Here is a 25,194-nt window from a genome sequence, read left to right as displayed (position 1 = left end):
CGAAGGGTTCAAACTGACATTTCAGAAGGGTTCCCTGCTCCGTATTAGCCAGCCTGAGAGGAGGAGGCTGGGTCTGGCTGGGGATGTGGTCGTGGTGGGAGGGAGGGAAGTGGATTCAGAGCGTGTTGGAGGTGGGACTGACAGGGCTTGGAGCTGGGGAACAGCGGGACAAGAGGAATCATCATTCCTCTTTTGGGCAGCCGGTGGTGAAGGGCAGCATCCCCTCACAGACAACTGTGGGCTTCTGGTCGGTGTGGTTCGCCCTCCCCACATGCATCTGGAGATGCACAGCCCCAGGGCTTCCCCACCTGGCCCTGAGGGCTGGCCTGAGTCCTCTGGGTCCTGCAGCTTCAGATACTGGATGTACCTTAGGCGAAGCTGGCAGGATTCTACCCATTTTACAGGTGAGAATACTGAGACTGTGAGTGGCACACCCATGGCCTGGGTTACACAGAGGGGCAGGGGTAGGTCTCAGCTTCCCCAGGACCAAGGGGCGCTATGGACTTGGGGAATATGGACTGTGCCCCCCAAATGCCAGCCAACGACTTCAGAGCATACCTGGGACAGTACCTGTCTCAGGGAGATGGAGGCTGCACAGTGTGACCCCGGGGATGGGGCCAAGAGGCCTGAACTCCAACTTGCCATGTGAATTGGGCCTCAGCTTCCCTTCCTGTGAAATGGGCACAGTAATGGTCCCTACCCCACAGTGCTGGCAGGAGGAGCCGATGAGACTGGGTGTGAAGTGCTGACCTGATGCCCTGCATACGCCATGTGTTCAGTAGTTAGTGAGGATTTTGATTACTGTTGTTTTTGTGGGGAGTAAGGGCATATCTGTGGGCCCAGGCTCTGGCCGTGGTCACCCCAGAGCTGGGCTTTGGGAAGGGGCTAGAGGGCTGAGTGGCCCCTTTCAGGTAATTCAGCACCTTGAGATTCACAATCCTGGAATCCATACCCAACACTACTTTCCACGCAGGGAAATGGAGTCCAGAAGGGCTCGTGGATTCACTCAAGGCTCCCCAGCACCTTGGGACAGATCAGGGTTTCCGTACCGGGTGGTCTCTGCGCAGCCCAGGGCTCACCTCTCCTTGCCCTGTTCAGGCGCCACCCACTTCCAGGCAGTACACTTCCTTGGAGGGCTTCCAGGCCCTGCACAGGTCCCACTGGGAAGGGATCCAGTCCCCTACAGTGCAGGCCAGGGGCTGGGGTCTGATAGAGGCCCCTTTTTTGCCTGGGAGGAAGCAGAAGAGCGGCCAGGGCTGGGACAGTTGTGCTCTACAGGGCATGAGTTTGGTGGGAGCTCCGTGGCCCCCCTGCTGGGCTTCTGCCCTTTCTGGGCTGCGGGCCCCATCCCCAGTGCACCCCTCCACGTCTGCCGGTGTCCGCCCCAGCCTGCCGTCTCCACCCCAGCCCCACTGGCAGAGCCGGTTTGAATCTACTGTCCCTAAGCATGTTCGCGCCGCAGACACGGGACCAGGCATGTCCCGGCTGCCCTGGCCGGCTCACGGCCCCTTGCTCACTCTTCACTCACTCCTTGCTCACTCAGCAAACATCCCCTGGGACCTCAGTTCCTGGCCTGGGCCATGCTGGGCGGGGATCAGGGCCTGGAGTTGTCTCAGACTTGCTTCTGCCCTATATAAGCCAGAGTGGGCAGAAGCTCTGCCGCAGAGATAGACCAGGCAGGTGGCAGGAGGGCACAGTGGCAGGGCATAGGCTGTGGGACTGGACAGATCTGGGGCAGAGGCCTGCCACCTCTTATTCCTGTGGGGCCCTGGGTGAGGCCCATCCGTCCGTCTATCCATCCCACAGATACTTTCTGTGCTCAACAATGTTCTAGAGCTGCAGATAGCAAGGAACCAACCAAAGATCCCTGCTTTTGCAAAGCTCACATTCCAGAGGGGGAGACAGAAAAACACAACAAATAAGGAAACTGCACACACAGCCCGTAAGAAGGCGGTAAGGGCCACGAATCCATAATGCAGGGAAGCGGGTGGGCCTGCTGGCGGGCTCGTGGAGGATGGGTCACAATTAGATGGTGGCCAGGGAAGGCCTCACACCTCAAAGAAGCTCACAACAAAGGAGGGGAGGGAGGAGCCATGCAGCTCCCTGGGGAGGGAATAGCCAGTGCAGAGACACCAAGGCAGGGGAGAGCCTGGAGTGCTGGTGGAACTGGAGGGGGCCAGGGGAACAGAGTGAGAAAGGAGAAGAACAGGGGAAGAATGGAGGGAGAGGAGGGTGGATCAGGGAGGGCACCTGAGCCATCTAAAATGCAGGCTTTGGACTTGAAGCAAGATGGGGTCACACGAGGGTTCTGGGTGCACCTGGCTGCTGTGTGAAGAGCAGACTGGGGGGTGAGGGTGGAGGCGGGTGGACCAGTGCGGTGGCTACTGCGTTAGTCCCGGGCATGGCTGTTCGCTTAGTCTGGGGGTAGTTGTTGGGAGGGTCGAAGGGCCAAGCATTTTTTTTTTCTTTGCATCATTTAAGTTAATCTTGCTTTTCCCACTCTATTCTGGAGGCATGTTCATAGAATTAGCCCCATGAACCCATCCCTGAGCCAAGCACCACTACCCGTGGCCAGTCCCACCTCCTCCACACCTGTTCTATCCCATCCTATCCTGTGTCATTTTAGAGCAAACCACAGGCATCATATTTCATGTGTGAAATATTTCAGTGTGTATCTCTAAAAGACAAGGACTCTTGTGTTTAAAAAGTAGCCATAAAACTATAGTCCATGTAAAAAAAGTTAACAATTTCTTTCTCTCTCTCTCTTTTTTTTTTTTTTTTGTGAGACAGGGTCTCACTCTGTCACCCAGGCTGGAGTGCAATGGTGCAGTCACAGCTCACTGCAGCCTCAAGCTCCTTGGCTTGAGCCATCCTTCCACCTCAGCCTCCCGAGTAGCTGGGACTACAGGCGCACACCACCACGCCTGGCTAGTTTTTAAAATTTTTAATTTGTAGTGATGAGGTCTCTCTATGTTACCAAAACTGGTCATTCCTGAGTCAATTCCTGACTCAAGTGATCCTCCTGCCTTTGCCTCCCAAAGTGCTGAATTACAGGCATGAGCCACCACCTAATGGCCTAACTTCTTAATATCAGCAAAAATCCCCTCCTCTCCCAGATATACTTTGATGGTGCAACTGATTGATGTCTCTGGACTTCCCCCTCCTTGCCATAAAGTGAGGTTCATAATAGCCCCTGCTGTCATGCTATTGTGAGATCATTCAAGTAGGATGCCTAGCACAGGCCCGGCACATAGTAGGTGCTCGGCAAAGAATAGCTGCTCCTGCTCTTTTGACTGATAGCAAACACTTAGGGCACACTTGCTAGGGTCTGGGCCCAGTCCTGTGTGCTTCACAGATATAAACTTATTTAATCCTCACAACAGTCCTTTGAGGTAGATGATGTGTATCACTATTTTATAGGAGACGCAGTAGAGCCACAGAGAGGTGGAGTAACTTTCCCAAGGTCACACAGCAAGGAAGGGCCAGAGCTAGGTTTTGAATCCTGGCAGTCTAGCTCTTAATCCCTATGTGGTGGAGGCTATGTGAGCCCAGAAAAGGATGGCAGTCCCTCTCTCAGCTTGTCGGGGGGCAGGCAAGGTAAGGTACTGCCTGTGGTCAGGCCCAAAGGGTGCACTGTAGTTCATGGTGGGGCAGGGAAAAGAGAGGTGGGTGGTGGAGCTTAGGGGAGGGAAGAGCATGTGCAAAGGCTTGAAGGCTAGAGGGTAGTTATGAGTTTAAGGGAGGGTCAAAGGATGGGAGCTTGCGGCAGGCCCCCTCCATCCGAGTCTGGCCTTGGTCCTGTGATCACCAGGCTGGAGTGTCGATCGTTTTTATCATCTTACGATCACTGTCCCCGGCCTGTCTCGGATGCCCTCTCCTCCCTCTGAGACCTGCCAGAGACCCATTTCATGGATGAGTAAAGGGAAGCTGACCTTCCTGTGACCACACAGCCAGGGGCAGGCCACCTGCAGGCTTGAACAGGGCCAGGGGGTGGGTTTGGAGCTCAGGCTGGGCCATGTGGAGGGGCCTGGCCACTAGGCACTCCTGCCCACCAGTGTCCCTGGAGGGAGATACTGCATGGGTGTGGGTGGGGAGGAGGGGGCACTGTGTGTTCCCAGAGCAGCTGGCAGGGAACAGCGGGTGCTGTGGGCAGGGGCCGGCTGGCGGCCATCTCCACAAGGCACATCAGCCATCAGCCATCAGGGGTGGGGCAGCTGGGGGCTCTCGGAAAGATGACCTGTGGCTGGGAGAGAGCAAAACTTGCCACCTCAGTGTTCACTGTGATCCTCTCCTGACACTGAGCAGGGGCAGGGGTGCTGCTGAGGGTCTCTGTGTGCAGGTAGAGATGCCAGGGTCTCTGTGTGCAGGTAGAGATGCCGGGGTCTCTGTGTGCAGGTAGAGATGTAGAGATGCTGGGGTCTCTGTGTGCAGGTAGAGATGCCGGGGTCTCTGTGTGCAGGTAGAGATGCCGGGGTCTCTGTGTGCAGGTAGAGATGTAGAGATGCTGGGGTCTCTGTGTGCAGGTAGAGATGCCGGGGTCTCTGTGTGCAGGTAGAGATGCCGGGGTCTCTGTGTGCAGGTAGAGATGCCGGGGTCTCTGTGTGCAGGTAGAGATGTAGAGATGCCGGAGTCTCTGTGTGCAGGTAGAGATGTAGAGATGCCGGGGTCTCTGTGTGCAGGTAGAGATGTAGAGATGCTGGGGTCTCTGTGTGCAGGTAGAGATGCCGGGGTCTCTGCGTGCAGGTAGAGATGTAGAGATGCCAGGGTCTCTGTGTGCAGGTAGAGATGCCGGGGTCTCTGCGTGCAGGTAGAGATGCCGGGGTCTCTGTGTGCAGGTAGAGATGCCGGGGTCTCTGTGTGCAGGTAGAGATGTAGAGATGCTGGGGTCTCTGTGTGCAGGTAGAGATGCTGGGGTCTCTGTGTGCAGGTAGAGATGTAGAGATGCCGGGGTCTCTGTGTGCAGGTAGAGATGCCGGGGTCTCTGTGTGCAGGTAGAGATGTAGAGATGCCGGAGTCTCTGTGTGCAGGTAGAGATGTAGAGATGCCGGGGTCTCTGTGTGCAGGTAGAGATGTAGAGATGCTGGGGTCTCTGTGTGCAGGTAGAGATGCCGGGGTCTCTGTGTGCAGGTAGAGATGTAGAGATGCCGGGGTCTCTGTGTGCAGGTAGAGATGTAGAGATGCCGGGGTCTCTGTGTGCAGGTAGAGATGTAGAGATGCTGGGGTCTCTGTGGGCAGGTAGAGATGTAGAGATGCCGGGGTCTCTGTGGGCAGGTAGAGATGCCAGGGTCTCTGTGCAGGTAGAGATGCTGAAGCCCAGGTTAGCTCTTATTTATTTCTTTATTTTTTTTTTTGAGACAAGGTCTCACTCTGTCGCCCTGGCTGGAGTGCAGTGGTGTAATCATTGCTCACTGCAGCTTCAAACTCCTGGGTGCAAGCAATCCTCCCACCTTGGCTTCCCAAGTAGCTGGAACTCTTGGGCACCACCATGACCGGTTACATTTTTTTCTATTTTTTTTTTTTTTGTAGAGATGAGGGTCTCACTGTGTTGCCCAGGCTGGTGTCAAACTCTTGGCCTCAAGCGATCCTCCCATCTCGGCCTCCTGAGTCACTGGGATTACAGGTGCAAACCACTGCTCCTGGCCGCACAGTGATTCTGTTGGAAGCCTTCCACTCAGCCACGTGGTGGTTAGCCCTCAGCAGGCCGGGCCCCAAGGTTTTGTCTCCTCTTCCAGTTTCTCCTCAGCTCAGTGCTTTGGGGCCTGGTGCCCCAAGAATCTTATCCTCAGTGCCATTGCCCCCAGCCCACACCCTTATTCCAGGGCAGGCCTTGGCCTTGCTGTGTGACCAAGGACTGACAGCCCCCTCTCTGAGCCTTAGCCTCCTCATCTGCCAAGGAGAAGGGCCCACAAAAGCTCCTGGGGGTTGGGGCTGTGACCCCCTGGCCTCGTGAGCTGCCCTACCCACCCTGTTACGGGGCTGCCTGGTGACAGACTCTGGGATGGTTCCTGGAGTGGGGTGGGGGGGTCTGCGAAGCCTCCTAACCCCTCCAACTCACCAGTCCCTAGATGCTGCCTCCTTCTCAGTGACCTCAGTGACCTCAGTGGGGCGCGGGGGCTTGGAGGAGGGAGAGATGGTGGGAAGTGGGTATAGGGAAGAGGGAGCCACCCCCATGTGCCAGTCTTTCCCCCATTTTGCTACTGAGGAAACTGAGGCTGCAGGACTGAAATTGATATAGCTCCCTCGCCTGTCTCTAAGCGGTCCCAGCTGCAGGCCCTGTCAAGGCCGTCCCACCTGCCTGGATCACACTCCCCACTCTCTCTTCACAAACCACCTAGCCTTTGGGCCTCAGCTGAGATACCCCCTCCTCTGGGAAGGCCACCATGGTTTAGGTGTCTCCTCTTGCCCCTCTGGCCCTTTGGAGCTGGAGATGACTGTCCCTGACAAGACACTGTGGGAAGGGCCACCGTGCTCTGACCTCTGGCTCCCAGGGGCCTGAGAAAAGCTTCCCGGCCCTGCTCTCAGTTTTGCAGGCCTTCATGACTTGCATTGAACATATACCTCTCAGGGTCTTCCCCGGGCCCCCTCGTGCCTAGGCCAAGGGCCAGCAGTGATCCAGTTATACCGGAACCCACTCTGGCCAGACCTTGCTCTGAACAAGGCCCTGCCCACCGGGCACCATGGTCCGCCTGCGCCTCTGCACCCAGGCTCCCTCCTGGGCCGCCCTTGCTGTGCTCCTCGCAGGGAAGGTGGGGTAGGATGGGCTCTGGTGTCCCTCGGATCTGGCTGGCGTTCTGGCTGTCTGCCTTCCGGCTGGGGCAGGCTCCTGGAGCCCCTGTGGCCTTGTGTGTAAAATGAGTGTGGCCACAGCTTGCTACAGGGCTGCTGAGAAAATTGGAGGGCAGCGTGAACCCCAGGCGGGAGGATGTGAGGGGGAGAAGCTGAGGGGGAGAAGCGTGGGTTTCTGCACCCCCATCAGCACATCCCATTCCACCCCTGGCCTGAGCCAGAGCAGCTGGTGACGTTGGGGTTTGCCAAGAGGAGCCCAGGCTCCTTCCTTGGGCTGTTCCCAGGGGCTCTGGGTGGCTGTCCCAGTTAGGGAGACGTGCAGAGGGTTAGGGATTGTCACTCGGCTGCTAAGAGTTGGGATCTCAGGCACACCATTTAACCTGTCTGCTTCGGTTTCCTCATCTGTGGGATGGGGTGATGAGCGTGGTGCATGGCAGGTGCCTGACAAGCCCTTCGGCTCTCCCATCAGGGAGAGGATGGCTGCCAATGGGCCAAGTCCCTGCCCACCGCCTTCCCCCTCCATCCCTGCACAGGCCTGACACTATACCCACCACTGCTCTTCCCTACCCCGCCTCCCACCTCTTCCCCACCATTGGGGCACTGTTATCAGGAGGCATTCCAGTACTGGCTGAGAACAGCTTCCACCCTGGGCCGTTCTGAGAGGATGCGACCACTGATAGAAGCCCCGCCGGGGCCTCCTTTGAGGAATGGGCTCTGGGGTATGAGACGGTGGAACCCAGATAGTCTGGGTTTGCCTCCCGGTGCTGTGTCTTATGAGCTGTGTGACATCAGGCAAGCAGCTCCACCTCTCTGTGCTTCAGTTTCCTCATCTGCAAATCAGGGCCTGCCACAGAGGGCTGGGGTGGCTCACTGAGCTCATACGCATGGTGCCCACCACCCAGGAGCACTGTGATGGTGACGCCCTAGCTGTTGTTATCCTCTGAGGACCAACCGTCCCTCCTCCCTGTGGGGCCCCTGGTTTATTTGGCCTCTGTGTCCACCCCGTGATGAGGGCATGGCAGGAGGACCCCTCTGGACTTTCTCTTCTCCAGGTCTAGGGGACAAGTAGAGGGTGGAGCTGAGAGAGGCTATGTTCAGAAATTGGGAACCTGCTGTGTGATCTTGGATGGCCCCTCTCCGTTTCTGAGCCTCCATTTCCCGGCCTGCTCTATGAGCAGGTTGACCTGGCCCCTCGTTATCCTTGTCACGATACTTTCTGTAGTTCCTCCCTCGGCCAGCCCAGCCACGTGGCTTTTGAGTGTCTTTCCCACTACAGCATCTGGGGTGCAGTAGGTGCTCAGCTAAGCCTTGTTGGAGGAGCCCGGGAGTGCACCACGGAGTGGCCGTCCAGGGCTTTCCCACTCCTGGCCTCTTGCTTGTGTGGCCCCCTTTGCCAAGAATGTGGCCCCCATTCATCTCTACTTGTGGAAATCTTTGTCCTCGAAGCCCTTCGCAAATGCTGCCTCTCCCAGGAAGCCTTTCCCAGTTTCTCCCAGCCAGAGGAGATGCTGGTCCTTGGAACACTTGCTCTGAGGCTCTCTGGTGGTCCTGTTACAGTGCACTGCCGTGTCCATAGTAACAGATGAATGGTAAACAGGGACTGTGCACTTATTAGGAGCCAGGCACAGGGGGAGGCCCTGAGCTTGTGCTGTCTTATTTCATCTTCCGCACCAACCTTGCAAGGTGGATATTCATCCTATTATCCCTCCCTTTACAGAACAGAGAACAGAGGCTCAGAGAAGTGAAGCAACTTGCCCAGCTATGAAAGACAGAGCCAGGATTTGAAACCAGGTAAGCCTGTGTTTTTTCTTAAAAAGGGAAGAAAAAACATCAACACACACACACACACACACACACACACACACACGACAGGGAAAAGTAAGTCTCTCTCACACCCAGGTCTCCTTGGCAGAGGCAACCACTTGAAAAAATTTCTGGTCTATCCTTCCAGGGAGATCCAGGCATATATAAGCATGTATATTAACAATTTTTTTTAGCATAATGTGAATTTCAATAATGATGGGAATGCCAGGTGTTGATATTTTTAGCTTCTGCACTTGACTCAATATTATACATTTGCAAAGAATTTTTTTTTTCTTAGACAGGGTCTTACTCTGTTGCCCAGGCTGTAGTGCAGTGTCACAATCATGCTCACTGTAGCCTCGAACTCCTGGGCTCAAACGATCCTCCCACCTCAGCGTCCCAAGGAGCTGGGTCTGCAAGCACACGCACCCCATCCAGCTAATTATTTATTTTTTTATAGAGACAGAGTCTCACTGTGTTGCCTAGGCTGGTCTCGAATGCCTGGGCTCAAGCAATCCTCCTGTCTTGGCCTCCCAAAGTACTGGGATTATAGGTATGAGCCATCACCCCTGGCCAGAATTTTTTTTTTTTTTTTTTAGACAAATGATAGCACACACTCTACCCTGTCCTCAACTGACTTTTTTCTCTTGACAGTGTACCTCAGAGATCACTTATTTGTGCTGCACTTTTCTTGTTCATGGTTGCATAGTATTCCACTCCATGTATGGTGGTCACACTTTATTTAATTAAGGACAGATATTTTGGTTGTTTCCAGTCTTTTGCTTGTTCTAGACAATTCCGCAAATGAATATCCTCAATCATATGCCTTGTGTTTGTGTGTTCTTTTAGGATCAATTCCACCTTGCAGGGCCAGTGGGTGTGTAATTGTCATCGGTATTGCCAAATTGTCCTTCAGAGAGATTGTGCTGGTGTCACCACACCCTATGTTCTCCTCACTCTGACCAGCATAGGATGTTACCAAATTTGGGGTAAATTGCATAGGTGCAATTTGCCAATCTGATAGGTGAACAGTGGCCCCCAGTGTAGTTTATTTGAAAAATGTATATCACAGTCTTACTGAGATAAAATTCACTACCATACAATTTATCTATTTAAAGTATACAATTCAGTGGTTTTTAGTAGAGTCACAGAATTGTACAGTTGTTACCACAATCAAATTTAGAACATTTTCATTACCCCAGAAAGAAACTTTTACCCATTACAGTCACTCTCCACTTCCCTCTAAACTTCCCTCCCCTAGGCCTAGGCAGCAACTAATCTAGTTTCTGTTTCTATAGATTTGCCTATTCTGGACATTTAATAGAAATGGAATCATTCAAGTGTGCTCTTTTGTGGCTGGCTTCTTTCACTTAGCGTAATGTTTTCAAGATTCACTCATGTTGTAGCGTGGATCAATATTTCATTCTTTTTTTTTGCCAAATAATATTCTGTCATATGGATATACCATATTTTATTTATCCATTCATCAGTTGATGGACATTTGGGCTTTCTGGCTATTATGGGTAATGCTGTTCTGGACATTCATGCGCAAGTTTTTGTATAGACATATGTTTTTCATTTCTTTCGAGTGTGTACCTAGGAGTAGAATTGCTAGATCATATGGTAATTCCGTGTTTAACTTTTTGAGGAACTGCCAGACTGTTTTGCAAAGCAGCTGCACCATTTTACATTCCCATCAGCAATGTCTGAGGGTTCCAATTTCTCCACATCCTTGCCAACATTTGTCTTGTAGATTCTAGCCATCCATCCTAGTGTCTGTGAAGTGGCATCTCATTGTGGTTTTGATTTTTTTTTTTTTTTGAGACAGGGTCTCACTCTGTTGCCAAGGATCACTGCAGCCTCAAACTCTTGGGCTCTAACAATCCTCTCATCTCAGCCTCCCGAGCAGCTGGGACCAAAAGTGTGTGCCACCACGCCTGGCTAATTGTTTTTTTTTTTTAATTTGTGGAGATGGGGTCTCACCGTGTTGCCCAGGCTGGTCTCGAACTCCCGGGCTCAAGTGATCCTCGCACCTCAGCCTCCCAAAGTGCTGGGATTACAGGCATGTGCCACTGTACTCGGCTGTTTTGATTTGTATTTCCCTAATTACTAGTGACATTAAGCATCTTTTCATGTGCTTATTGGCAATTTGTATATCTTCTTTGGAGGAATGTCTATTCAAGTTCTTTGCCTATTTTTATTATTAATGTTATCTATTTTTTTTCCTTAGAGACAGGGTCTCACTATGTTGCCCAGGCTAATCTAAAAGTCCTGGCCTCAAGTGATCCCTCTGCTTCAGCCTCCCAAGTACCTAGGACTATAAGTGCACGCCACCATGCCTGACTTAATTTTTTTTTTTTTAATTTTGTAGAGATAAGAGCTTACTCTGCCACCCAGGCTGGAGTGCAATGCTGTAATCATAGCTGACTGTAACCTCAAATTCCTGGGCTCAAGCAGTCCTCCCATCTCAGCCTCCTGAGTAGCTAGGACCACAGGCATGCAATACCACACCTGGCTAATTTTAAAAAAATTTTTAGTAGGGGTCTCACTATGTTTCCCAGGCTGGTCTCAAGCTCCTGGCCTCAAGAGATCCTCCTGTCTTGGCTTCCAAAGCACTGGGATTACATGCATGAGGCACTGTAAGAGATTTTTATATATTGTAGATACAAGTCCCTTGTCAGATATATGATTTGCAAATATTTTCTCCTATTCTGTGGGTTGTGCTTTTACTTTCTTGATGTTGTTCTTTGGAAAACAGAAGTTTTTAATTGTGATGAAATGCAGTTTATTTTTCCTTTTGTTGCTTGTGCTCTAGGTGTCGTATTTAAGAAATCATAATCTGGCCAGACGTGGTGGCTCACACCTGTAATCCCAGCACTTTGGGAGGCGAGGCGGGTGGATCACCTGAGGTCAGGAGTTAGAGACTAGCCTGGCCAACATGGTGAAACCCCGTCTCTACTAAAAATACAAAAATTAGCCAGGCGCATTGGTGGGCACCTGTGATCCCAGCTACTCGGGAGGATGAGGCAGGACAATCACTTGAATCCAGGAGGTGGAGGTTGCAATGAGCTGAGATCGCACCATTTCACTCCAGCCTGGGCAACAGAGTGAGACTCCATCTCAAAACAAACAGACAAATAAACAAACAAACACAAATAAACCAACCAAACCAACAAAAGGAAATCATAATCCAAGGTCATAACATTTACGCCTATATTCTCTTATGAGAGTTTTTATTTTTACCTCTTTCATTTAGGTTTGTGATCCAATCTGAGTGGATTTTTATGCAGGATTTGAGGAAGGTGTCCAGCTTCTTCTCCCTTGAATTGTCTTGGCACCCTTGTATAAATGGGAGTGTTTCCTTTTGGACTCTGAATTCCCCTCCACTGGTTTAAAAGTCTACACTTATACCAGTACCATGCTCTTACTGTTGTTTTACAGTTTTGAAATTGAAAAGTGTGAGTCCTCAAACTGTTTTTCTTAAAGACTGTTTTGGCTATTCTGGATCCCATGACTTCCCATATGAATTTTAAGATCAGTTTGTCAATTTTGGCAAAGAAACTAGCTGGGACTTTGATAGGGAGCAGACCAATTGGGGAGTATTGCCATCTTAATAATATTTAGGCTTCTGAGCCATGAACATGGGATGTCTTTCCATTTCTTTTGACGTTTTTTTGTAGTTTTCAGGGTATAAGTTTTATACTTTTATTAATCTTATTCCTAAGTATTCTTTTGATGCTATCATAAATTTCCTTCTTAATTTTATTTTTGGATTCTTCATTGCCAACCTATAGAAATACAGTGTATTTTTGTATATTGATTTTGTACTTTACAGCCTCGCTGAACTCATTTATTAGTTCTACTGATTTTTTGACGGAATTCTTAGGATTTTCTATATATAAGATCATATTATCTGCAAATAAAGAGAGTTTTACTTCTTCCTTTCTAATCTGGATGCCTTATGTTTCATTTTCGTTCCTAATTGTCCTGGCTAGAAGCTCCAGTACAATCTTGAATAGAAGTGGTGAGAGTAGATATTCTTGTCATTTCTGATCTTAGGGGGATGGCATGCAGTCTTTTACCGTTAAGTAGGATGTTAGCTATGGAGTTTTCTTTTTCTTTCTTTCTTTTTTTTTTTTTTTTTTTTTTTTTAAGATGGGAGTCTCACTCTGTCATCCAGGCTGGAGTGCAGTGGTGCGATCTTGGCTCACTGAAACCTTTGCCTCCTGGGTTCAAGCGATTCTCTTGCCTCGGCCTCCTGAGTAGCTGGAATTACTGGCATCTGCCACCACGCCCAGCTAATTTTTGTGTTTTTAGTAGAGACGAGATTTCACCATGTTGGCCAGACTGGTCTCTAACTCCTGACCTCAGGTGATCCACCTGGCTCTGCCTTCCAGAGTGCTGGGATTACAGGTGTGAGCCACCGTGCCCGGCCTAGCCATAAGGTTTTCATTGCTGCTTTTTATCTGGGTGACGAGGTTCCCTTCTATCGTTTTTGTCATGAAGGAGTGTTGAATTTTGTCAAATGCTTTTTCTGCATGTATTAGAATTATTACATGGTTCTTGACCTTTATTATATTGGTATAGTGTGTCACATTAATCAATTTTCAGAAGTTAAACCAACTTTGGCCGGGCTTGGTACCTCACGCCTGTAATCCCAGCACTTTGGGAGACCAAGGCGGGAGGATTGCCTGAGGTCAGGAGTTCGAAACCAGCCTGGCCAACATGGCAAAACCTCATCTCTACTAAAAATACAAAAATTAGCTGGCTGTGCTGGCTGGCGCCTGTAATCCCAGCTACTTGGGAGGCTGAGGAACGAGAATAGCTTGAACCCAGGAGGTGGAGGTTGCAGTGAGCCAAGATCGTGCCACTGCACTCCAGCCTGGGTGACAGAGAAAGACTGTCTCAAAAAAAAAGTTAAACCGACTTTATATTACTGAGATCAGTCTTACTTGGTCATAGCGTCTAATTCTTTTCATATGTTGCTGGATCCAGTTTTCTAGTATTTTGTAGAAGATTTATATATATGTAATATATATATTCATTTTCATAAAAGTTATTGGTCTGTAATTTTCTTTTCTTGTGATGTCTTTGTGTGGTTATGGTATTGGGGTAATACTGGCTTCAGAAAATGAGTTGAGAAGTGTTTCCTAGAGAAGAACTGGTATTATTTCTTCTTTAAATATTTGGTAGAATTCACCAGTCCAGCTATCTGGGCCTGGGCTGCTTCTGTGAGAAGATTTAAAATTAATAATTCCATCTCTTTACTTGCTTTAGATTTATTCAAATTTTCTATTTCTTCTTCTTCTTCTTCTTTTTTTTTTTTTTTTGAGACGGAGTTTCACTCTTGTTGCCCACGCTGGAGTGCAATGGTGCTATCTTGGCCCACCTCAACCTCCACCTCCTGGGTTCAAGCAATTCTCCTGCCTCAGCCTCCTGAGTAGCTGGGATTACAGGCATGTGCCACCACGCCCGGCTAATTTTTTATTTTTAGTAAAATTAAATTTAGGGTTTCACCATATACATGTGGGCCAGGCTGGTCTTGAACTCCTGAACTCAGGTGATCCGCCTGCCTTGGCCTCCCAAAGTGTTGGGATTACAGGCGTGAGCCACCGTGCCCAGCCTATTTCTTCTTATTTTTGATAATTTGTGTTTTTTTCCTAGGAATTTCATCTAAGTTATCTAGTTTATTGACATAGAATTATTCATAGTAGTCTCTTATAATCTTTGTTTCTTTAAGGTTAGTGATAATGTCTTCCCTTTCATTCCTGAGTTTAGTAATTTGAGTCTTCTCTTTTTTTCTTGTTCAATCTAGCTAAAGGTTTGTCAATTTTGTTGAACTTTCCAAAGAATCACCTCTTGGTTTTGTTGATTTTCTCTATTGCTTTTTATTTTTTATTTCATTAATTTCTGCTCTAATCTTTATTCTTTCCTTCCTTGTATAGCTTTAGGTTTAGTTTGCTCTTCTTTTCCCAGTGTCTTAAGGTAGAAGCTTAGGTTATTGATTTGAAATCTTTCTTATTTTTATTTTTATTTATTTATTTATTTTGAGACGGAGTTTCGCTCTTGTTGCCCAGGCTAGAGTGCAATGGTGTGATCTCGGCTCACTGCAACCTCCACCTCCCAGGTTCAAGCAATTCTCTTGCCTCAGCCTCCCAAGTAGCTGGGATTACAGGCACCTGCCACCACGCCCGGCTGATTTTTGTATTTTTAGTAGAGATGGGGTTTCACCATGTTGGCCAGGCTAGTCTTGAACTCCTGACCTCCAATCCGCCCCCCTTGGCCTCCCAAAGTGCTAGGATTACAAGCGTGAGCCACTACACCGGGCCTATTTTTATTTGTTGCCCAGGCTGGAGTGTAAGTGGCACGATCATGGCTCATTGCCGCTCTGAACTCCGGGGCTTGAGCAGTCCTCCTGCCTCAGCCTCCCGAGTAGCTGGGACTACCGGCAGGTGCCACCATGCCTGACGATTTTTTTTTGTGTGTGTGTTTTTTAGAGATGGGGGTTTCACCATGTCACTTAGGCTAGTCTCGAACTCCTGAGCTCAAGCAATCCACCTGCCCCAGCCTCCCAAAGTGCTAGGATTACAGGCATGAGCCACCACATCTGGACGGTTTCTTTTTTTTTAAAATATAGGATTTTACACCTAGAAATTTCCCTTTAAGTTCTCTTTTACCACATCCATATATTTGGGTATGTTGTATCTTCATTTTCTTTTATCTCGAAGTATTTTCTAAGCTTTCTGGTGATTTATTCTTTGACTCACTGGTTATTGAGGAGCGTGTTGTTTAGTTTTCACGTTTTAATTTTCCAAATTTCTTTCTGTTATTGATTTCTTACTTCATTCTATTGTGGTTGGAAACATACTTTGTATGATTTCACTCCTTTTAAATTTATTGAGGCTTGTTTTATGGTGTAGCATATGGTCTATCCCAGAGAATGTTCCATGTGCACTTGAGAAGAACGTGTATCTGCTGTTGTTGCGTGGCTGGTATGGTTTGAATTTGCATTTATCTTATGAGTGAGGTTGAGCATCTTGTCATATGTTTGCGAGCCATTTGTTTGCTTTTTCTGTAAACTATATGTTGTCATTTTTCTTATTTTATGGGAGCTTATTATATACATGTTAAGAAAAAAAACCACCCTTACCTATGATATGGGTTGCAATTATTTTTCTTTGTCCTTTGAACTTGTTTATGATGTCTATTGAGCCATTTCAGATTTTTATGTAGATTGATTTATCATGAAAAAATGGTTTCTAGGTCTTATGTCATGTTTAGGAATGCTTTCCCCATTCAGAGATATGAAAATTCATTATCTTTCCCCTTTATACATATATATACACATATATATATACATATACACACATATATATACATACATATATACACATATATACACACACATATATACATATATAAATACATATACATACATATATACACACACACACACACACACACACATATATATATATTTTTTGTGGATATGAGGTTTCGCCATGTTGTTCAGGCTGGTCTCAAACTCCTGGACTCAAACAACCCTCCTGCCTTGGCCTCCCAAAGTGTTGGGATTACAGGTGTGAGCCACCGTGCCCAGCTCCTCCCCTTTTTAGAGTTTTATTGTTTGAGTATTTTGTGGTTTTAATCTGATTGATTTGTAATTTATTGGCATATATAGTGAGATTGAGATCCAGCTTTGTTTTCTGATGGCAGATTGTTGGTCCTAACTCCATCTTAAAAATCATCCACCTTTTTCTCACTGGTATAAACGGCCATCTTCATTATGTAGTACATTCCCATATATTTCAGGACAACTTTTGGATTCTCTATTCTGTTCCCCGATGTACTGATGTGCCAATAGCACACAGTTTTAATTACTGTGTCTTTATAGTAAGGTTTACTGTCTGGTTGGGCTGTTTCTCCCTCATTACTTTTCTTTTTAGGAGTTCTCTGGCTACTCTTATTCATATGTTTTTACTTACAAATTTAGAAATTGACTTGCCTGGTTAAAAAAAATCTTCTTGGTTTTTTTTTATTGGGATCACATTGAACTTTTAGATTGATTTATGAATAATTTTTTTTTTTTTTTTTTTTAGACAGAGTCTTGCTCTGTTGCCCAGGCTGGAGCGCAGTGACGTTATCTCAGCTCACTGCAACCTCTGCCTTCCGGGTTCAAGCGATTCTTCTGCCTCAGCCTCCCAAGTAGCTAGGACTACAGGCGCCCGCCACCACACACTGCTAATTTTTGTATTTACAGTGGAGACGGGGGTTTCACCGTATTGGCCAGGCTGGTCTCGAACTCCTGACCTCATGATCCGCCCACCTCGGCCTCCCAAAGTGCTGGGATTACAGGTGTGAGCCACTGCCCCTGGCCGATATTTTTATAATGCTAAGCTTTCTTTCATTTTATTTTCTAATTGCAATTGGTATATATACACATAATTGATTTGAGAATGTTAACTTAATTCCCTGCCACTTTACTTAATTTGCTTTTGGTTTAATAGTTTTGCAGTAGATTCTCTTGGATTTCCCAGACTTATACCTATACCAAATACTATAATAATACTTTTTTTTTTCTTTTTTTGAGACAGAGTCTTGCTCTGTTGCCCAGGCTGGAGTGCAGTAGTGTGATCTCAGCTCACTGCAACCTCCACCTCCCAGGTTCAAGCAACTCTCATGTCTCAGCCTCCAGAGTAGCTGGGATTACAGGCATGCGCCACCACACCTGGCTAATTTTTGTACTTTTAGTAGAGATGGGGTTTCGCCATGTTGGCTAGGCTGATCTTGAACTCCTGACCTCAGGTGATCCACCCGCCTCTGCCTCCCAAAATGTTGGGATTACAGGTGTGAGCCACTGCACCTGGCCAATAATAATACTCTTACCTTCTCTTTTCTAATTCCATTTTATTCTTCAATTTCTTTTTCTATTCTTTTTTTTTTTTGAGACAGAGTCTCACTCTGTCACCCATACTGGAGTGTAGTGCCATGATCTCCACTCACTGCAACCTCCGCCTCCTGGGTTCAAGTGATTCTCCTGCCTCAGCCTCTCGAGTAGCTGGGATTATAGGTGCCCGCCACCATGCCTGACTAATTTTTGTATTTTTAGTAGAGATGAGGTTTCACTATGTTGGCCAGGCTGATCTCGAACTCCTGACCTCAGGTGATCCACCTGCCTTGGCCTCCCAAATTGCTGGGATTACAGGCATGAGCCACCGTGCCTGGCCTCTTTCCTTTTTTTTTTTTTTTTGAGACAGAGTCTCACTCTGTTGCTCAGGCTGGAGTGCAGTGCTGTGATAATGGCTCACTGCAACCTCAACCTTCCAGACTCAAATGATTCTCTCACCTCAGCCTCCTGTGTAGCTGGGACTACAGGTGCACGCCATCACGCCTGGCTAATTTCTTTTGTGTATTTTTGGTAGAAATGGGATTTCACCATGTTGCCCAGGCTAGTCTGAAACCCCTTAGGCTCATGTGATCCTCCTGCCTCCGCCTCACAAGATATTGGGATTACATGCATGAGCCAACACACCTGGCCAAATTTTTGTGTTTTTTTTAGAGATGGTGTTTTACCATGTTGCCCAGGATAGTCTGAAACTCATGGGCTCCAGCATTCCATCCGCCTCAGCCTCCCAAAGTGCTGGGATTACAGATGTGAGCCACCACACCCAACCCTCTTTTTCTAAGCTAATTGTATTGGCAAGTATCTTAGAATGGGGTTAACTGGTGGACATGTATTTTAGTTCATTCAGGCTGCTGTAACGAAATACCATAGACTGGGCAGCTTAAACCATGAACATTTATTTCTCACAGCTCTGAAGGCTGGAGAGTCCAATATCAAGGTGGCAGCAGATTCAGTGTCTGATGAGGACTCTCTTCCTGGTTTGCAAACAGCCACCTTCTTAATGTGTCTTCACATGGCAGAGAGAGACAGGGCTCTGGTTTCCTCCTCTTCTCATAATGGCGCTAATCCCATCATAAGGACTCCATCCTTATGACTCATCTAAACCTAATCACCTCCCAAGGCCCACCTCCAAACACCACCACACTGGGGATTAGGGCTTCGACATGTGAATCTGGGGTGGGGGACGCACATTCAGTGCATAGTGATATCCTTGTCTTTTCTGGGTTCTTTCCCTGTAAAGGGGCTTTTGTAGGTCTTGGCTCCTAATCAACTCCACCAGACAACACCCCTCAGGACCACGCACAGGGCATGGCACATATAGTAGGCATTTTGGAGGCTTTTGCCTAACTATGGAAGTGACTGCAAAAGAGGGCAAGTGTCTGAACAAGGTCTTCCACAGAAATCATAATAATAGCCAATTAGATATTGAGCACTTTCTATGTGCCAGGTGCTTTACAAATATGACGTCATGCTTTCCTCACAATGAGCCCCACGTTATGTAGGAACAATCACACTCATTCCCATTTCCTGAGGCTGCATGGTTAGGAAGTTGCAAGCTGGCATCTGAACCTGGCATTCTGGCATTCTGGCCCCAGGCCACCTGTATATATATATATATATATGTATATATTCTTTGGAGATGGAGTTTTGCTCTTGTTGTCCAGGTGGAGTGCAATGGCACGATGTCTGCTCACTGCAACCTCCACCTCCCTGGTTCAAGTGATTCTCCTACCTCAGCCTATCAAGTAGCTGGGATTACAGGCATGCGCCACCATGCCCAGCTAATTTTTACTTCTAGTAGAGATGGGGTTTCACTATGTTGGCCAGGCTGGTCTCTAACTCCTGACCTCAGGTGATTCACCTGCCTCGGCCTCCCAAAGTGCTGGAATTACAGGCATGAGCCATTGCGCCCGGCCCCACCTGTAGTTTTTGACTGCTCTGTGATGCTTCTGCTTCCCTGGAGGGTCTAAGATGTGGGCGATGAGGTCATAGGTTGCCCTCTGACTCCTGTGTTGCTTTGGGCCGTGGGGTCATTGGCACGGTGGGCGGGGCACCAGAGGTGGGTTCTGACACCGCTCTCCTGAACCGTGAGCATCCCAGCTCTGCTGCACTCACTTGCTGTGTGGCCTTGGACAAGGTTTTAGTTTCTCTGAACCTTGATCCCATCTGTAAAGTGGGTGCAGTTACAGTCGCTGCTTCACTGTGCTGTTGCGACAATTAAGAACCAACTGTGTATAAAGCACCCAGCCTTGTGCTTGGCGTTCAAGGCCCTGCCACTGCCTCCTCTTATTCCCTGGAATGATAATAACCACAGTAAACAACATTGTGTGCTGTTTATCGTGCACTTATTCTTTTCCTGCCACAAGGACTCGCACTCGTACTTTTCAGTTGTTAGGTTTCTATCCCCATTTTAAAGGGGAGGAAACTCACAGGCAAAGTGACTTGCACAAGAAAATGTAGCTACTAAGAAGTGCAGCCAGGACTCGAACCCAGGTTTGACTGGAGTCCTCACTTTCAGCTCCTAAGCTCCTGGCCTGCTCTCCACCCTTAGAAGAGGTGAGATGATGTTCTTCAGAGTCAGGAAGGAAGGGGCCGGTGTGTAGTGGCTGAACAGCAGTGTGTTCTGAGCATCCGTGAGCCAGGAGGTGAGAGAGAGTGTGTGGTACCCTGTGGTTGGGCTGATCATTGTGGGAGAATGGGACACGCCGTGGGAGCATGGGACACACCGTGGGAGATGGCAGCAACACCAGCTGCAGGGCCGTGTGGACCCAGGTGATGGCTTTAGGCCTCATCCACAGGGTTACGATGGGAAGCTCTTGAATATTTTTTAAAAATTCTCACTTTAGAAAATCATGACAAAGTCATTTCTAAATGTCAACTGATACAGGGTGTAAAGTGAAAAAGGGATTTTCCTCTCCCCATCCCACACTTTTGAGATGAAACATTGTGATGAATTTGGAATCATTCCAGAGCTTTCTTTTTTTAAAGTTTCTTTAATTTTTAATTTTCATGGGTACACAGTAGGTGTATATATTTATGGGGTACATGAGATATCTTGACACAGGCATACATTGTGTGATAATCACATCGGGTAAGTGGGGTATCCGTCACCTCAAGCAGCTATCATTCCTTTGTGTTACAAACAATCCAATTCTACTCTTTTAGTTTTTTTTAAATTATTTTTTTTAATTTTTTTTTTTTGAGACATGGTCTCATGGTCTCACTCTGTTGCTCAGGCAGAGTGCATGTGTGTGTGTGTGCAATTTCCTTTCTTTCTTCTCTTTTTTTTTTTTTTTTTTTTGAGACAGGGTCTCGTTCTGTCACCCAGGCTGGAGTGCAGTGGCGTGATGATAGCTCACTGCATCCTCAAACTCCAGGGCTCAAGTGATCCCCCCACCTCAGCCTCCCAAGTAGCTGGGACTACAGGCTAATTTTTAATTTTCTATAGAGACAGAGTCTCACTATGTTGCCCAAGCTCAGCCTTCTTTACAGAGATAATAGCAGCTCATGTTTGCTACGGGCACGGCACCACACTAAGCCCACTGCCTGCATTATCGTGTTTGATTGCTCACAACCCTATTATGTGGGTAGCATCGTCCCCATTTTCCAGAGGAAGAAACTGAGGCCCTAACATGCCCAGAGGAGATTCTACACTGCCGCCGCCTTCTTTTCACTGAAACAGTGTGTTGGGGCCACTCTCAGCTCTCATTCTTTGTAATGGCTGCACTGCTGTCCACTTGATGACTGGAGCCCCTTTATTTAACCAGCCCCTCTCTGAGGAACACATAGGTTGTTAATGGCTTTCTGTGGAGAGTTTTATGTGGGGGAGGCCCGGTTGTCTGTGAGGTTTACAGAGCCGCCTCTGGCTGTGGGGGGAGGGTGGACTGGAGGGGCCCACACTGCTGTGTCCAGGCCCAGGATCACAGGGCCCTGGCCTGAAGGACTGGAGATAGACAGGGTGGAGGGGAGGAATGCTCTTGAGGAAGATTCAGGAACTACCCCAGGGCTCCCCAAGGGCAGAGCCCCACACAGGGCTTGGCACATGGCAGGTGCTCTGCGAATACCTGGAGAATGACTGGGGTGGGATGTGCAGGGGTGTCACTGAGTCAGTGATGGGGATGGGGGAGGGGGGATGCAGGCTTAGCGGGAGGTGCTAGGCCACTTGGGGACCTGCTGAGCTCAAGGCACTGGGAATGCCAAGGGAAAAGTTCTTATGGCAGCAACTCAGCACCTCTCGAGGGAGCGAGCCATAGTGCAGGCCCCTGTCTGCTGAGGAGTCCAGAGCCCGCAGTGAGGAGTGGCTTCCTGAAGGAAAGGGGCCACCTTTCCCTGGGAACCTCAGGCAGCCCCAGTGTGGGGCCTCCACTGCTTCCCCTTGACCCCTGCAAGGGTCTATCTCTACCTTGGAGGCTGCAAGTGGCGGAAGAGATGAGGGGGGTTGGCCCCTCTCCAAGGAGCAACTCATGGTGACTCGGCAGTTGGGCCCCAGAACCAGGAAGCCCAAGGATAGAGCTCTGTGCCAGGGAGGAGGGTGGTCTCTCGTGAGGTCCCACAGCATGGAAGCAGCCCTCCCAGACTAACTCCCACCCTCACTGAGTCATCGAGTGAAGAGCCGGGTAGCTTTCGAGACCAGCCCGGCCAACATGGTGAAACCCCGTGTCTACTGAAAATACTAGAATTAGCTGCGAGTGGTGGCATGCACCTGTAATCCCAGCTACTCAGGAGACTGAGGCAATAGAATTGCTTGAACCTAGGAGGCGAAGGTTGCAGTGAGCCGAGATCACACCATTGCACTCCAGCCTGGGCGACAGAGGAAGACTCTGTCTCAAAAAAAAAAAAAAAATTAAATTAAAAAATAAATAAATAAAATAATATTTAGCCAGGCGTGGTGTTTGGTGCCCGTAATCCCAGCTACTTGGGAGGCTGAGGCAGGAGAATCGCTGGAACCCAGGAGGCAGAGGTTGCAGTGAGCCGAGATCGTGCCACTGCACTCCAGCCTGGGCAACAGAGTGAGACTCCATCTCAAAAAAAAAAAGGAAAAGAAAAAAGAAAAAGAACGAGAGAGCTTGGAGTGGCCTGAGAAGATGCTCCGAACACACTAACACACTAAGTGAAAGAGGGAGGCGGCAGTGTAGAATCTTCTGTGGGTATCTCAGGGCCTCAGTTTCCTCATCTGGAAAGTGGGGGCCACAGTGCTACCCGCATGGCCCTCAGTGGGCCATTCTTGCTCAAGCACGTTCTGCTCGGAGCTTTCTCTGGCTTTCTCTGGGAGTGGGGTGGGCTGCTTTATCCTCTCACCCCTCTTCCAAGGCCATCTGGCTGCTTTGTGAGAGAGAGTCCCTGGGGGTAGGAGGTGGGGCCTGTGAGTTTCAGCCCCTGATTCCCACCTGCCAAGTGTGGTGGCCCCTTTTCACTCTCACCCATGCTGTGTGACTTCTGGCAAGTTCTTCAACCTCTCTGTGTCTTAATGTCCTCAACAGTAAGATAAAGACATGATTAGTATTTACCTCCTAGATTATCATGAGGAGCCGATGAGTCAATGTTTGCAAAGTACTTAGAGCAAGGTCCAATTCCAGGTCTGAGCTCTGGGAGTATTTGAATACCACGGAATGATATTTAGTCTTTTCAGTGTGGCATTGCAGGAACAAAGTAGGATGCAAATTATACATCCATGCCCATTTAGTCTTTTGTCTATTCTGCAAATAGTTCCAGAGCACCTAGTGGGTGTCAGGCCCGTCCTGGTCTCTGGGGGCATGGAGACGGATCCTGCCTGGCCCTGCCACCCGCGAGTGCACAGTGGAGGGCACTGGGCGGACCCCAGTTTGTTGACCGTCTTGCGTTGCTGTGACGCTGGAAGGAAACGCACCACCACACCCAGGTGTTTGTCTTCTAGGGGCAGAATTATGGGGCATTTTCTTTTATTTTTTCTTTTCTTTTTTTTTTTTTTAATCTTCCTGTAGTTCTCAAAGAGTCCACTCTGAATGATAAAAGTTACCATTTACGGAGGCCTGGCAACGTTCCGCGCCATCCTGAGCATGTTCCGTGTGCTTTTCTCATGGATTCTCCCAGCAGCCCTGACATGGGTGTTATTCCCGATCGATAGAGAGGAAAACTGAGGTGAAGGGCGGCAGGCCAGGATTCAAACCAGGGAGTCTGCTCCAGCACTCCGGCTCTTAACCTTGACCGTCTGCCTCTCCACAAACACCAGGATCAACCACCAAGACCAAAAAAACAGTCTCATAAACCAACAAACATTGCACTTGGTGGCGCAGGACCTTAGCTTGGTCTTAAAGGTCCCCGTTATGCTTTTTCTGAGTGCCCCAGTGGGGACTGGTCTTCATGTTTGTGAGTGCAGGGGTCAGGGGCTGTGTCTTTTCTTCTTGTCCCCTTCAAGAGGGGACATGTATCCTTGATACTGGAAGGGCCCTTAAGGTCTAGCCCTGGCTCTCTGTCTCCCGTCATGGCACATCAGCCAAGTACCCATTCTCCCGTCTTTGATTACCTCCAGTGTCAGGGAGCTCACTCCTCAACATTTATTTTATTCTAAAGAAAATTCAGGCTCTTAGATAGTTCTTCCTCCATAAAAATGTTTTTAAAAAAATTTTACTTCCTCTTAAAGTCTCATAAACAAGTCCCCTGCTTTGGGGTCCTGAGGCAGGACCTGGCTAATTCGTGTCTATGTCCCCCTATAGTGAGGAGCACAGGGCCTGCTAGTAGGTACTATAAATGCTGCACCAGGAAGCAAGTGGCTAGGGGGCGGGCTGGTTGGGCCCCCATCAAGCCTCGGGCTGCAGGTAACCAGGTCAGCAGGTCCTGTGGGACACCAGCTGGGTGAGTGCTGATGGGCATCGTGACCTCAATGGAATAGGTTGCCATAGAAACTGACTTTGGACCTGTCCCCAGGTCCATTGACTTGTCCCTCAGGAGACCATGGTAATCCCTTGAGCTGTTCAGCAGGTCTCCCCAGGGCCTCCCCAACCCCACATTCTCTGAGCTGGGTGGTCCCCAGGGAGCATGCAAACCATACCCCCATTGTGCAGCTGGGTAGCCCGAGGCCCCACGGGCGCAGGGGACAGGCTGAAGTTCACACAGGCAGGGGGCGTCTCATAGCTGGGCTGGGCACTCAGGGCAAACAGCCTTGCCCAAGGACCCAGCCAGTCAGGGGGACTTTTCCCCACTCATGGGTTCTCAGAGGAAATTCTGGACCGATTCCCAGGCCTTCTGCCTCCCCAGAGAATAATCAGAACCGGCCTCCCTGGTGTGTCCAGAATCACACAATATCAATAACGGCTGAGGTGCAGGGTGACCTGTGATGCCCCTAGCACCCTACAGTGTCTTGTGCACTTACCACAATGACCCCATCGTTACAGATGAGGAAACACGGCACAGAGAGAAGTTAAGTCACATGCCTAAGGTCACACAGCTGTTTAGGGGTAGAGCCAGGATCTGGATGTGGAGAGTCCAGCTCCAGAGCCCGCTCTCACCACCATGCCATACCCTGTCTCGCTCTTGCTTTGAGAGGGTTGAAAACGCTTTGGGAGGGTTGAAGGATATTTCAGGTCTAGGAGGCTCTTAGCAGTGGGCCTGCTAGAGCCATAGCCTGATGGACAGTGATCAGAGAGTGGGTGCCATTATGATTTCTCTTTCTAATGACATCCTCAAAACAGTCCTGAGATGTCTGCTTTATCCCTGCTTTGCAG

The 25,194-nt window shown here is 48.9% G+C and overlaps 1 protein-coding gene across 7 annotated transcripts in view; it reads left to right on the top strand.

Annotated features, from left to right (window-relative positions):
- Positions 1 to 25,194, top strand: part of SRC (SRC proto-oncogene, non-receptor tyrosine kinase) — a 78,213-nt gene that overhangs the window by 30,173 nt on the left and 22,846 nt on the right. For all 7 annotated transcript variants that reach the window (XM_055265352.2, XM_055265356.2, XM_055265355.2 and 4 more), the window contains exon 2: positions 8,504 to 8,577. The gene's annotated coding sequence lies outside the window, so the exon portion shown is untranslated. The remainder of the gene's footprint in view (positions 1 to 8,503; positions 8,578 to 25,194) is intronic.

This window comes from Symphalangus syndactylus, chromosome 24 (assembly GCF_028878055.3).
Source record: "Symphalangus syndactylus isolate Jambi chromosome 24, NHGRI_mSymSyn1-v2.1_pri, whole genome shotgun sequence".
Lineage (NCBI taxonomy): Eukaryota > Metazoa > Chordata > Mammalia > Primates > Hylobatidae > Symphalangus > Symphalangus syndactylus.
Note: the sequence above shows the minus strand (reverse complement) of the source record. Positions and strands in the feature narration are given on the sequence as shown.